Below are 13,959 nucleotides of genomic sequence, written 5' to 3' on the forward strand. Positions count from 1 at the left end.
TTTTCGTACGTCAACACTGTGTTTGTCCGCCATGGGCAAACGTAAAGGCGTGCTCACGACGTCGAACAGAGTCTAATGACGTCATCGGATACTGCTCTCAATTCCTCTCTCAGTGCTTATGAAATCTGCTTTCTGTTTATTGGAGGATTGGGATGGTGTACTTGTCAAGATGATCTCAAAGGTGTTCTTTGGGTGACGTCCCGTGAAATGGGTGGCCAAGGCGAACATAGACGTTGTTCGTGGACAGAAACACGAGCTGTGTGAGGTCTTGCATTGTCCTGTGGGGACAAGATCGTGGGGTTGTGCGTCAAGAACGGTGACACGACAGGAGGTAACACGAGGTCAGTGTAACGCTGAGTGTTATGACTTTCAACAATGACAACCATCTGTGTTCTTTGTTGGGCATCCCAGGCCATCACACTGTCCCGCCAAACGATACAGTGTCCGGGATACAGCAAGGAGCTGTCCTTATTCCTACACGTCGGTGTATCCGTTTTTCTCCCAATGGCTCTGAGCAGCTGGAGCTTCTGATTGTGTTTCACTCAAATCACTGCTATAGTCTTTGTAAGGTAAATATAAGTGACAAAGTGGCGTTACCACTTATCATACCTGTAACTGTTCAAATCCGAGAATTGTAGATACATATAATCACACGTCATATTTCCCAATACCATTGCACTAGACAATTTAATCTTCAGAGAATTTCATCATCAACAATTAGGATTACTCGGCCTACGCCGCTCGATGCATAAGGACAGTGCAGCAGCAGTAGTGGTAGTAGTAGTAGTAGTAGTAGTAGTAGTAGTAGTAGTAGTAGTAGTTTATTCCATATAAGCCAAAGGCCAAAATACAAATAATAATGACAAAAATTCACCGAACACATAAATGAAGCATGTACAGATTATTACTTTAACCCCCTTCCCCAACCCACCCAAAGACATGGCCCTCGACCGACCCCCGGAGATTACGGCCCCCACTTCAGCTCTCCACACACACACGCGCACGCGAGCGCAGGTTAATTTTTGGTCGTGTGAAATAATAGTTATCTCTTACGTTCCGCATATGAAATATGCATGTAGATAGATTATGAATTATATTGGGACGCTCGTCTTGCAACACATTACACACTTAGAAATCTACATAAATATCCTTGTATATATCGTCGTCTCCAAATATTGAAAAAAGGATATGCACACCATAACAGCATGGTATTCGTCTTCAAATTCATAAATACAAAAAGGGGAAATACGATTTTCCCAACTTTTCTAAGAATTTCCCCACCTGTCCTCTTCAATCACTAAATTACGAGAACCCACCCTAGTAGTATAGAACGGGTCGCCAGAAGGTAGTTTTGGTTGATCCGGTTGATCCAGGCGGATGTGAAGGTGATTGGCTGATCCAAGTCACGTGATCGGATAGGATGACTCATGCATCAACAGTGCGTCGGGAAAGGGCGGGGAATGAAAGGTGTGTGTTTATAAGACAGAAAAGAATTCGTAAGTAAACAAAAGTAAAGGGTATTCAATAGAGCTATGTGTATGGTGTGCTGCCCTGAATAGACAAGCAGCCCAGTTTGAATTGAGCGCGCTTGACAACTCACGTGACCACGTCGTTTCAAATTGTTTATTGGTCGTAATAGTTTCGTTTATTTCAGGCGTTAGTGGGAATTACAATTAGTGTACAACTAACGTAGTCGTTTCAAATTGACCGCGCTCGCTAGAGCGTGCGACCTGGTTTGATGAATGCAGGGTGTGTGTTGAAAGTACAAGTACCGCCATAGAGACGGGTTGTGTGAACATGATATACGCCGGGTAATGTAAGAAAAAAAAAATGTACGTCTAGCTGGATCAAATTCATCTTGTACGGTCTACACGTTGTACACCATGAACGTTAGACAACCTGTATAGAAAAAAAAAATATAGACAAAATAGATAGACTACGCAATCAGCAAGCAGTGCAGTTTACGTTTAGCACGCAAGAACGAGCTAATGAATAGCAGAGAGACTAAGCGACCGGCCGCCCATAACAATGTCAACATACCCCGGCCTTACAATTAATGTTAACATAACAGCCTCGCCTGAAGCTTCCCATTCATAAATTGTGTGACCAGTGTCCCATATTTATGATACGTTAGGGAACATGTGTTGTACATTTGTTATTTTAAAAGGGAGTTATTTCAGAGAGGATATATATGGGTATTCCCCCTCATTAAACCTTTCTTTCGTTGGTGTCTATTAAACGTATCCGGTATTTAATACATTTGAATGATGTAGGAAAGTATGTGCGTGTAGATGTTGTACCTATATCCGAACACGAATGTATGACACCTTTCAATAGATCAATTACGGTTCTAACCACGACACGCAACATGACTATGAGCGTGGTTAGCAGTTCATATTTATAAACACATGGTAAATGACAGATTTCTGATGAATGAACTCGCCCGCACACATGTCTATAGGGTTATGTTCGCCCGAACTTTAAACAGCGACACATTTGATAACAGGAAGGGTGTGTGGAATGCACTCGTCCTTGTAAGGGTAAAATACGCCTTTAAACTCACCATTTAAATGATGACATTACTTTTTAGATGTATTGGTATCAGTGAGTGAGTGAATTTAGTTTTACGCCACACTCGGCATTATTCCAGCTCTAGGACGGTGGTCTGTCAATAAACGAGCTTGGACCAGACAATCCAGTGATCAACAGCATGAGCAGCGATCTGTGCAACTAGGAACCGATGGCACGTGTCAGCCGAGTCAGCGAGACTGACCAACCGATCCCCGGCGTCAGTCGCCGATAAGCATGGGTTACTGAAGGTCCATTCTATAACCCGGGACCTTCACGGGTGTAGTATGACGAAGACTATATACGAATATGATCGCTTTTTTAACATACTCACAAGTGTGCTGTGAAGAAAAGAATGTCTTCCAAGAATCCCTGCACGTATAAGACAGTATAAACTCTACAGTAGTGTAGCCCGACAAACAGTTTTACTCTCGCCAGCAAACGGATTGGACGTGAACAACATGAAGAAAGCATCAGAGATTAGACTTGACCCTAGAGATATATTTAGGAAGACTACGTTGAGAAAATCACAACAGAGAAAGAAACCACAAGCAGCCAAGAAGTCGACGCTGAAGACAAAGAAGAGACAGGTAACACCTAAAATGAAAACGATGACAACCAAACAGGGATCGAAGACAACACCCCAACCCGTGAAAATACAACATGTGTCGGAGGTGAAGGCTGTGGTGGAACGGGCACTTGCTGCCTTGAAGCGTCAAAAGAAAGCTTCATACCCTCTAATCGCACACCGTATTGGATCACCATGGGGGTTGCCACCTGTCCGGACTGTGAAAAAATGTTTTCAAGGAGAGATGTCATGTTACGACACAGGAGAAATAAACATAGCATACCGCCACCGTTACAAGCCCACCCGCCGCCGCAAGTCCATTCGCCATTACAAGCCCACCCGCTAACGCCGCCGCCGCCGCAAGTCCACCCACCGCCGCCGCTGCATCAAGCCAACCCGCCGTTACAAGCACATCCGCCGTCGTCGTCGCCATCGCAAGTCCACTCGTGGCTGCCTATTTTACCTTGTATATCTGATCTTCGAGAACAGTTCAAGTTCCTGATTCCCTCAAATGCGCTCGTTGTGGGACCCAGTGGTTGTGGAAAGTCTGTGTTTACCTCTCATGTACTCCGGCATGGCCTGATCCAACCCCAACCTACCCGCATCGTTTGGTGTTATACTCTATGGCAGCCATTATATCAGGACCTCGGTGAGCAGCTGCCTCAGCTGACCTTCGTCAAAGGAATTCCCTACGATATCTTGGACGAGGATTACTTTGATGCTTGTCAACAGAACGTGTTGGTCCTGGATGATTTCCTCGCCGAAGGAAAGCACGACAAGCGTATTTCGCAGCTGTTTACTCAAACCTCACATCACAAGAATGTATTGATCTTTCTCTTGATACAAAATCTGTTTCAGAGAGGTAAGGAATCGAGAGACATTGCTTTGAACGCGCATTATGTCACCCTGTTTCATTCCCCCATAGATAAACAGCAAATCAAACTCTTCACTCGTAGAATTTTCCCCGAACATATGGATCACTTTATGGCTATGTATGAAAAGGTTGCTGAAATCCCCTATGGACAACTCACCATCGATCTAAAACCTACCACCAAAGATAAGGATCGACTGCATGTTAACCTCATAAATGAGGAAAACAGGAGAACAACAGCACAGTCTGAACCTGATCTGCGTAGGGAGAAGTTGACTACAACACAATCCTTGGATAGTCCTCTGTCACAAGAAGAGAGATTGCCCCAACATCAGCTCACTCCAATTGAAACCGATTCAGACATGAGTAGTGAGACATCATTGACTATGGCCACGGCTTGCGCAGATTGCGGGGTGCTGATAGATTACATGCACGATCTACAGCGACATATCAATCACTGGTGTCCGGCCAATAGCCTTCAACCTAAGAGAAAGCGTGCCAGACTCGAGAGTGATGACGATGACAGTGACTTTGACGACCTAGCCTCTTCCCAGAAAGGCAGTGGTCTTGCCGTCAAACCTCCACGTGGGAAGTCAACATTCACTAATATGGAAGCCGAGGAGTGGCAAAATGTAGGCTTACAACGCATCTGGAAGCAGGTGTACGATACGTTTCATGACAAGATGAAACTGCAGAAAAAACAGTACAAGCGACAGGGACGAATGCATGAATGGATTGAGAGAAGATTGAAACTGAGGTGGGAGGATCTAGTGCGTAGTACTCTCAACTATGCGATGGAATATACCACGTACTTTAAAGAGGCACCTCTGTTTCAAAACATGCTATACAACCTGGGAGACATGAATCCTTCCACGGAACAATCCGTTCTCAAAAATAAAATCAAACTCCTCATAAACCCAAGATGAAAGAGATCCTGCCTTTGATGGATATGCCGGAAATAGAAAGAGAGACTGAATCTGATAGCGTTGCAGAGGATAACAACGGTGATGACGAGGAGGAGGATGATCGTGAGCAGAACGATTAGGCATAAATACCCATCACTACTATATCCGTCTAATAGTCAGAAGAGAATGCCGAGTCAACGCCACGCGTCTAGTGTGATTCATATTTTGAAAACACCTCGTAAACTGAGGCGTTTGAACGATAAGAAACGCCGAATTTCCCTCTACGTGAGAGGAATTGTGAAACTGGGACCTCCTGGACGGAAATCGTTACAAGCAATGGATAAAGCATAGACTATAGACAACCATTCAACCTTAAAACAGCGTAGACAAGGAAACATTCAACTGTGCGAAATGTGTTTCAAAACATGGACTTGCTGTTTAAACAATAGGGCCTTCGAGCAGCAGCAGCATGTGTATATGAGTGACTAAATAATGTTCCAGAGTGAATACTATTGTCCATTCGTATATCACGGCTTTGTATGGAACCGATTGACTCGAATCAATAAATGATACGAATGAATTGTTTGTTTTTTCTCAGTTTTTGCATGCTAGTATATAGTCTTCGTCATACTACACCCGTGAAGGTCCGGGTTATAGAATCAACCTTCAGTAACCCATGCTTATCGGGGACTGACGCCGGGGATCGGTTGGTCAGTCTCGCCGACTCGAATGACACGTGCCATCGCTTCCTAGTTGCACAGATCGCTGCTCATGCTGTTGATCACTTGATTGTCTGGTCCAAGCTCGTTTATTGACAGACCACCGTCCTAGAGCTGGAATAATGCCGAGTGTGGCGTAAAACTAAATTCACTCACTCACTGATACCAATACATCTAAAAAGTAATGTCATCATTTAAATGGTGAGTTTAAAGGCGTATTTTACCCTTACAAGGACGAGTGCATTCCACACACCCTTCCTGTTATCAAATGTGTCGCTGTTTACAGTTCGGGCGAACATAACCCTATAGGCATGTGTGCGGGCGAGTTCATTCATCATAAATCTGTCATTTACCATGTGTTTATAAATATGAACTGCTAACCACGCTCATAGTCATGTTGCGTGTCGTGGTTAGAACCGTAATTGATCTATTGAAAGGTGTCATACATTCGTGTTCGGATATAGGTACAACATCTACACGCACATACTTTCCTACATCATTCAAATGTATTAAATACCGGATACGTTTAATAGACACCAACGAAAGAAAGGTTTAATGAGGGGGAATACCCATATATATCCTCTCTGAAATAACTCCCTTTTAAAATAACAAATGTACAACACATGTTCCCTAACGTATCATAAATATGGGACACTGGTCACACAATTTATGAATGGGAAGCTTCAGGCGAGGCTGTTATGTTAACATTAATTGTAAGGCCGGGGTATGTTGACATTGTTATGGGCGGCCGGTCGCTTAGTCTCTCTGCTATTCATTAGCTCGTTCTTGCGTGCTAAACGTAAACTGCACTGCTTGCTGATTGCGTAGTCTTATCTATTTTGTCTATATTTTTTTTTTCTATACAGGTTGTCTAACGTTCATGGTGTACAACGTGTAGACCGTACAAGATGAATTTGATCCAGCTAGACGTACATTTTTTTTTCTTACATTACCCGGGTTATCATGTTCACACAACCCGTCTCTATGGCGGTACTTGTACTTTCAACACACACCCTGCATTCATCAAACCAGGTCGCACGCTCTAGCGAGCGCGGTCAATTTGAAACGACTACGTTAGTTGTACGCTAATTGTAATTTCTACTAACGCCTGAAATAAACGAAACTATTACGACCAATAAACAATTTGAAACGACGTGGTCACGTGAGTTGTCAAGCGCGCTCAATTCAAACTGGGCTGCTTGTCTATTCAGGGCAGCACACCATACACATAGCTCTATTGAATACCCTTTACTTTTGTTTACTTACGAATTCTTTTCTGTCTTATAAACACACACCTTTCATTCCCCACCCTTTCCCGACGCGCTGTTGATGCATGAGTCATCCTATCCGATCACGTGACTTGGATCAGCCAATCACCTTCGCATCCGCCTGGATCAACCGGATCAACCAAAACTACCTTCTGGGGACCCGTTCTATACGAGTTAAAGCTATTGTATATTCTATTACATGCAATTAATGATAACTATTGTTTAATATTAAGGGAATATTCAATTTCTAAATACAGCCTTGTTTCAATGAGCGACATGAACTGGTCTCGTCATATTTGAGTGAGTACATATATTATCCGTTGTTTGCATTCATTGAAAACAAAATATCTTATTTATTACTTTATGTGAGAGCCACTCATACCAAACTGAAACAAAACTTCGTCAGTCAAGGTAACCCAAGCCCTATATTCTAGTTTATTAAGAGCATTGTCTGATAAAGTTTTGTATAATATATATATACATATGAAATGAAATGAAATACGACTTAACAGGGCTCGACGGCAAGCTCCTCACAGCGATAGTACGTTCCCGGAGCTCTCTATACTATCGCTGCCACCAGTCAAAACTCCCCACTGTGAATAGGTGGTCACAACCATGCTTGGAGTTGAACTCGCAATCGAATGACCGTTATGTTTACAAACAAGTGACGGCTGTCGTGACGCCGAATACACTTTTCGCTGCTAAATTACTTTCTTCGTTTGTCAATTTGAATTTCTGTTTCATTAAAACTATCGTGTTATTGATATAGTAAGAATGTAAGGGAGAAGTTGGTTGATTTTCCGTTAGTCTGCAATCTCGAACCAATCTGATTATCAAAACAACAAAGTAAATTCATCTGGAAAACATGGTCAGTCGTAAACCTTTTCAAATTGAAATATGATGGCATTCCCAAAGACATAAACAAAAGTATAAACGTTACTACATATGGGGTTGGAGGGCAAATTTCAAGATTCTTGAAATGGCCGCGCCCACACTGGTGGCAGCGATGTTACCGAGAGTGTAACGAAGGTGTCACGCGCTGGGAAGGAGCTTGGGCTCGACGGGATATAAGGGAGCTAACTCTATATAGTCCTAGTTATTAAGGGAGTCGAGTTCATATAGAGTTAACTCCCTTAGACAAAGCACCACCGAGTCTTCCGTTTGCCAATAATAGACGAAGCAAGTCAAAATGTATTTAGGAACGACACATATTTGAACAAGACTGTATGATAAGCGAAGGAGGTTAAGCAACAAGCAAAGGTTTGTATAAATTGTTTCAGACAGAAGTTGCCCTCTGTCAAGAAAGAGTAAATACGGCAAATGTAAATATCCGGCTTGAGAACACGGTTGAAGGATAAAATAACACTCGGTACGAGATCGTTTTGCAAGTGCGCATCAGCTGACAAGATATCATTTTCAAGCTGGTTGTCTAACCTCAAATTTCTGCTGATATACATGTGATTTCTCAAACACTAAGGTAATATTTAACATTATTTTCAGGCCTAATTAAAAAAGTAATTTGCGGTCAATGTACGTGTTCAACAGCTGTTTTGGTTTGAAAACATTTCCTGACAGGAATTCGATGATAGCGTGTGTAGCATATATATATTCGTATAGACAAAAATCACACCCCTCAATAGATCTATAGAGGAATGTGATTTTATTTCTATACAAATTTATTTATGCTATACAGTGTATATACGCTATCATTGAGTTCCTGTGCATATCTTATCCCCAGAACGCAGTAGACCCTAGTGAGTACTAGTGTAGTATATATTTCGTTATTCACTGTCATACATTTCATGTTTTAGTGTGCAGGTTATTGACAATGACCAATGTCATGGTAACAGCTGGTTAATGATGGCGTTCTTGTGTTAACTGACTTTGTATATTCATCATATTTGCTTTAGGTTATTTACGACAGTAGGTCTATACAAACAATATATAGAGAATCTTACCCGAGTGTCTTCATGGTCTTTTGATATGAAATATATCAACACGAGTTGATAAAAGTGGAAAAGACACAAGGGTGAGATTTTATTTATATATCATTTTTATTAAATTTATATACCGGTATATATTGCATGTCATAGAATATATTAATAAATATATCAACACTCGTTAACAAAATTTGAAAAACTCCTCGACAAGCCTCAGAGTTTTTCCACTTTTATCAACTCGTGTTGATATGTTTGATATGAAAAGACACGAGGGTGAGATTTTATTTATCATCCAACATCATTCTTCCAACTTTTTCAGTTTGTAGACCGTAATAAGCAGTGTAAAAAGTACTGCTAACAGCTTCAGTAGTAGAGCCATTCATGATGTCATTTGATTGTGATATCATGCTAACCAATGAGGTCACAAAGGTCTGCAAAGCATTGTGATGCAATTTCATTGCAGCAATATCTACAATGTAGATATAGCTTGATCTCACCCAGGCATATCTCCTGTGGGGGCCTGTTTGGGATGATAAATAGAGGTTATCATGCGAGTGTGTTTGGGGATGGTAAATATCCTGCATTAGGAATAAACATTGTATTTAGCGAGCCTTGGCGAGCTAAATACATAGTGTTTATTCCTAATACATGATATTTACCATCCCCAAATACACGAGCGTGATAACCTCTTTATCATATAATGTCATTCTTTAATTCTGTGCTTCAAAATCGCTTTCCCTCTCTCATAAACATTACCGAAACATTGCGAGTTTTCCTGGAATGTGCGCATTATTATTTATTACGTCACAGGGTAAGTGATGTGTCAGTCGGACAGTGACAGTAGCCAATATAGTTCCAACTGAAATCTGTTTCTTATACAGGTGTACAGTGGCAAAGCAACATATACGCAAAACAACAATTGTTTTTACTTGCCTTTCGCGGCAATCCATCGGTCTGTCCGCTAGAGTAACTGCCCTTTTTCAAAGGGAAGCTACTCTAACCCTAGTCTATGAGACGTCACGGCCACGTTTAGACTTTAGACTTTAGTCAGATGTACACACAGCGACAAAACGAAACAAGGTAACAATTCAAACATATTTGGGCCTAATCCAACTATTTTAATTTGTGGAGAAGGTTTCAAGCCGCAGAGATCTACAAGCACAGATATGGCTACTGTTTCTGCCTAGCGCCTCGTGCCCTTACAAAATTGTTTCTCGAAAGTTGCCAAAACTTATAAAATGTCTTCACTACGTCACAGTTAGACACTGATTTTCAGTATATTAGACTGTACTTTTGATAATGATAGCAATGATCTCTGTAGTTTATCCAGATTCCCGATGGTTAATTCTGACTCTCGCCGCGAATAGCTGCAAAATTGCTGATGCGGCGTTAAGCAATATTCACTCACTCACTCACTAATTCTGACTCGATCGCCGAATGACGAGGGCGACGCCATGTTTGTTTATAAACACTGAAAGTAGTCCCTACTTGACCTTTGATATTTGCATCTCTATCCGCATATGACCCCAACGGATATCGTTTTTATCCGTTGGCTTTATCCTGCCGAGAAACCTACCCATTATATGATAAATAGAGGTTATCACGCGAGTGTGTTTGGGGAAGGTGTAACACATCACAAGAAGGCGGTTTGAGGATTACGTAGTTTTAATCACAATGGCATATGATAAATAGATATTCTTTATTTCCTCCAATTGAATGAATATTACAATATGCAGGTATGATTATGTTACATGTTTAACATGAATTGGGGGTGTATTTACACATGTGCATGTCCATGACGAGGCACTTAAAATTGTTCCCCCTAAGGTGACATGAAACCACCACTCACTGGTCCACTTGATATGTACTTGACATATCCACGGTGTCAGTCGTATCTGGCAAACACTGATAGTGTTACATCCGCCCTTTTCTACTTAAAAATATACACAGTTCCATATATACATATACAAGAAAGAGTGTAAATATTTTACAACGATCATGCTGTCCGTGACCGGACTTAATCGCTTTTAAAATGTCACTTCGTCACAATCTTGGCCCTCGACCGGCTACAGACACACCATCATGGTCATCTGTGATCGTCAGTTCTGCGTTGTGTTCTTCTTTTCAACTTAGTTCAACTTTATGGTCGTCACCACAAGTTCCAATATGGCCGCCGTCCATCTTCGTCACCAGCCTGTTCATCTTAGTTCATGCAGCAACATACTGCAACACTGTACTGTTTAGTAGTGGGCATCCAGGCCAGGGTACAGGCGTCGTATTGATGACGTCGTTGTCGGCGTCGAAGTCTGATCCCCCGTCATCAGTGGTGTAGAAGCTAAGCCCCCCCTGGAGTCGGTACTCGCGACCTGGATCACATCTGGGCCCACTTGCACAAAGCGATCTTAGCACTACGACTATTGTAAGCCTATGTTAAAGTATGGGAGTTACGATCATCTTAGCGCTAAGATCGCTTTGTGCAAGTGGGCCCAGATCCCACCAACTCGAATTCGGGTGTTTCCCGGGTGTGCTTTCCCAAAGTGAGCGTTTTGGATAGCCAAAATTTTCTATATCTTAAAACCATTATCAATAATATTATGACTAGTAACATGATACCCCCAACTAACCACCATTTCCAGTTAATTTCTTTTCCCAACTAATTTCAGTATTAACACTATGTAATTCATCAATTAAATGACTCATGGATACCGTTTCTATATTCTGGAGGTGGTTTGGAACTTTCGACATCGTCACATTTCTGAATTTTTCCTTAAAGAGTTTCCATAACAGCATATCGGAAACGTTTGGCATATGAGGTAGCTGAGCCCAGACCTTATTTAATTCAAAACTGCTTTCATTATGATAAAATGGAAGTAATGTCAAATGATTGTTTGAAGCTGTACAAGAGACGTTTAATCGTAACATACCTATTGGTGGGTAAATAGTTATTACCTGCGGATATACATTTTTACATACTATAGTAAAGTCTAGTTGTTCAGCGGTCGCAATGACCCACTTTCCACAACTGAACCATGGGACTCTACTTGTTTGTCATGCTTTCTGTAAGTTTCGGATGACTTGCTTTCCTATCTTAACTGTACCAGCTACCACTGCTCGGGCTACCAGCTTAATTTATACGGAATGTTGTCCCCTCCTCCTCCTTCAAATCAGTGTCATCATGAGAAGGAGTGTTCGGTGTTTAAACCTCTGTTATGTGTTCCCCTGTGTGCCCCATAGTTTGTCCCATAAGTTCTGACTGTTTAGGCAATCTCTTTAATCATATCAGTATTCTCTTGTCGCTATCCGCGACCAAATACTGATCATCACTGTTATCATGTCAGTACACCCTTGACGCAACCCGCGATCAAGAACTGATCCTCGAGCTCATAACTAGATCCTTTATGTTTTTACAATCCCTAACTATATTAGCATACTTTTGACCGGACCTGGGCCACATGTATGTCTTAGCATTAATGAATTTCCTGTTGTGTTCACAGTGTCCCTATTCTGTTCTTGATATGAACCTTGTTCTCGCGTTTTAAGGTTTCCCTCATCCCTATAATTTGTTTAGCCTATTTAACAAAATCGACTTTCAGTTTCTTTTATGCTGCCAATAACCATGATAACTTCCCTAATAATCCGGTATAAACTTAAGCATACCTCTGTACGCGTTTGATCACTTCCACAACTAGTTTTACTTTATCTAGACCAAACATTACGCAGTCTTTGCCAACGCTTAACACATGGCTGGATCCCCTTCAAATGAACGGAATAAATTAGCGATACCTTGAGCACCTACGACTATTGCCAAGGTTACAATCTGCCTTGTTGCTTGATCATGGTCTTGTAGATACCTATGGATAACATCGCTAACTGCCCCTGATGTTGAAGTTACTGCTGATAACTGCCCTGTTATTTCTCCCGCTAACCCTTGTAAGAATTGTGCATATTCTGCCATTTTGCTCACGTGAGTACTTGCAAAAACCCAAAGAATCACCTTTTTGCGAGTCCCGGGACCAATTCCCTCGATCCTAGTTGTTTCCTGGGGTCCCTCTCCTTCGCTCCTTAAGGTGATCCGAGTCACGGCACCAGTTTACGTAACCCTGCCCCTTCTTGTAACACAACACAAGAAGGCGGTTTGAGGATTACGTAGTTTTAATCACAATGGCATATGTACAAGTCAAAGGAAGTGTGCCATCCTTCCTTCCTCCCTCTAGATCCTCGCCTGTACCTTGAAGTGCTTAGACCAAGTTTGTCGGTATTTGGAAGTCGCCCTGTATATATAGTAATGATGAAATGCGAAGCATGTTGTTTTGCACAGGTACTAAAATTTGGTGTGGTCAACTTGAGATTAAATTGACCATCAAGTGGTGTCCATGACGAGGCACTTAAAATTGTTCCCCCTAAGGTGACATGAAACCACCACTCACTGGTCCACTTGATGTGTACTTGACATATCCACGGGGTCTCTAAGGGGTCAGTCGTATTTGGCAAACACTGATAGTGTTACATCAGTCGTATCTGGCAAACACTGATAGTGTTATGATATGTACTTGACATATCCACGGTGTCAGTCGTATTAGGCAAACACTGATAGTGTTACAATGGTAAATATCCTGCATTAGGAATAAACATTGTATTTAGTGAGCCTTCTATTCCACTCTTGTTTGCATGGAGATGAAAAATATGGATGCTTCAAATGTGTAGTAAGATTCATGTATTGGAGTACATAGAGTATGATGTGATAACTTGTATTATCATATAATGGGTAGGTTTCTCGGCAGGATAAAGCCAACGGATAAAAACGATATCCGTTTGGGTCATATGCGGATTGAGATGCAAATATCAAAGGTCAAGTAGGGACTACTTTCAGTGTTTATAAACAAACATGGCGTTGCCCTTGTCATTCGGCAACCGAGTCAGAATTAACCTTTGGGAATATGGATAAACTACAGGGATAACTGCTATCATTATCAAAAGAACAGTCTAATATACTGAAAATCAGTGTCTAACTGTGACGTAGCTACGGCATTTTATAAGTTTTGGAGATATAAATTTCAAAACAATTTTGTGAGGACACTAGGCCTAGCCAAGCGGGATCAGTAGCCATATCTGTGCTTGTA

The 13,959-nt window shown here is 41.6% G+C and overlaps 1 protein-coding gene across 3 annotated transcripts in view; it reads left to right on the top strand.

Annotated features, from left to right (window-relative positions):
* Positions 1-7,096: 7,096 nt before the first annotated feature.
* The window catches only part of LOC124142632 (natural resistance-associated macrophage protein 2-like), a 45,103-nt gene continuing 38,240 nt past the window's right edge, over positions 7,097-13,959 (top strand). The window contains exon 1 of one of the 3 annotated variants that reach the window (XM_048390357.1): positions 7,097-7,199. The gene's annotated coding sequence lies outside the window, so the exon portion shown is untranslated. Of the gene's footprint in view, positions 7,200-8,027; positions 8,160-8,355; positions 8,377-13,959 lie in introns of those variants that run through there. The other 2 variants (XM_046511203.2, XM_046511204.2) reach the window with 2 other exon arrangements.

The sequence above is a fragment of the Haliotis rufescens genome, unplaced genomic scaffold (genome assembly GCF_023055435.1).
Source record: "Haliotis rufescens isolate VD_foot unplaced genomic scaffold, xgHalRufe1.0.p SCAF_10, whole genome shotgun sequence".
NCBI classification, from domain to species: domain Eukaryota; kingdom Metazoa; phylum Mollusca; class Gastropoda; order Lepetellida; family Haliotidae; genus Haliotis; species Haliotis rufescens.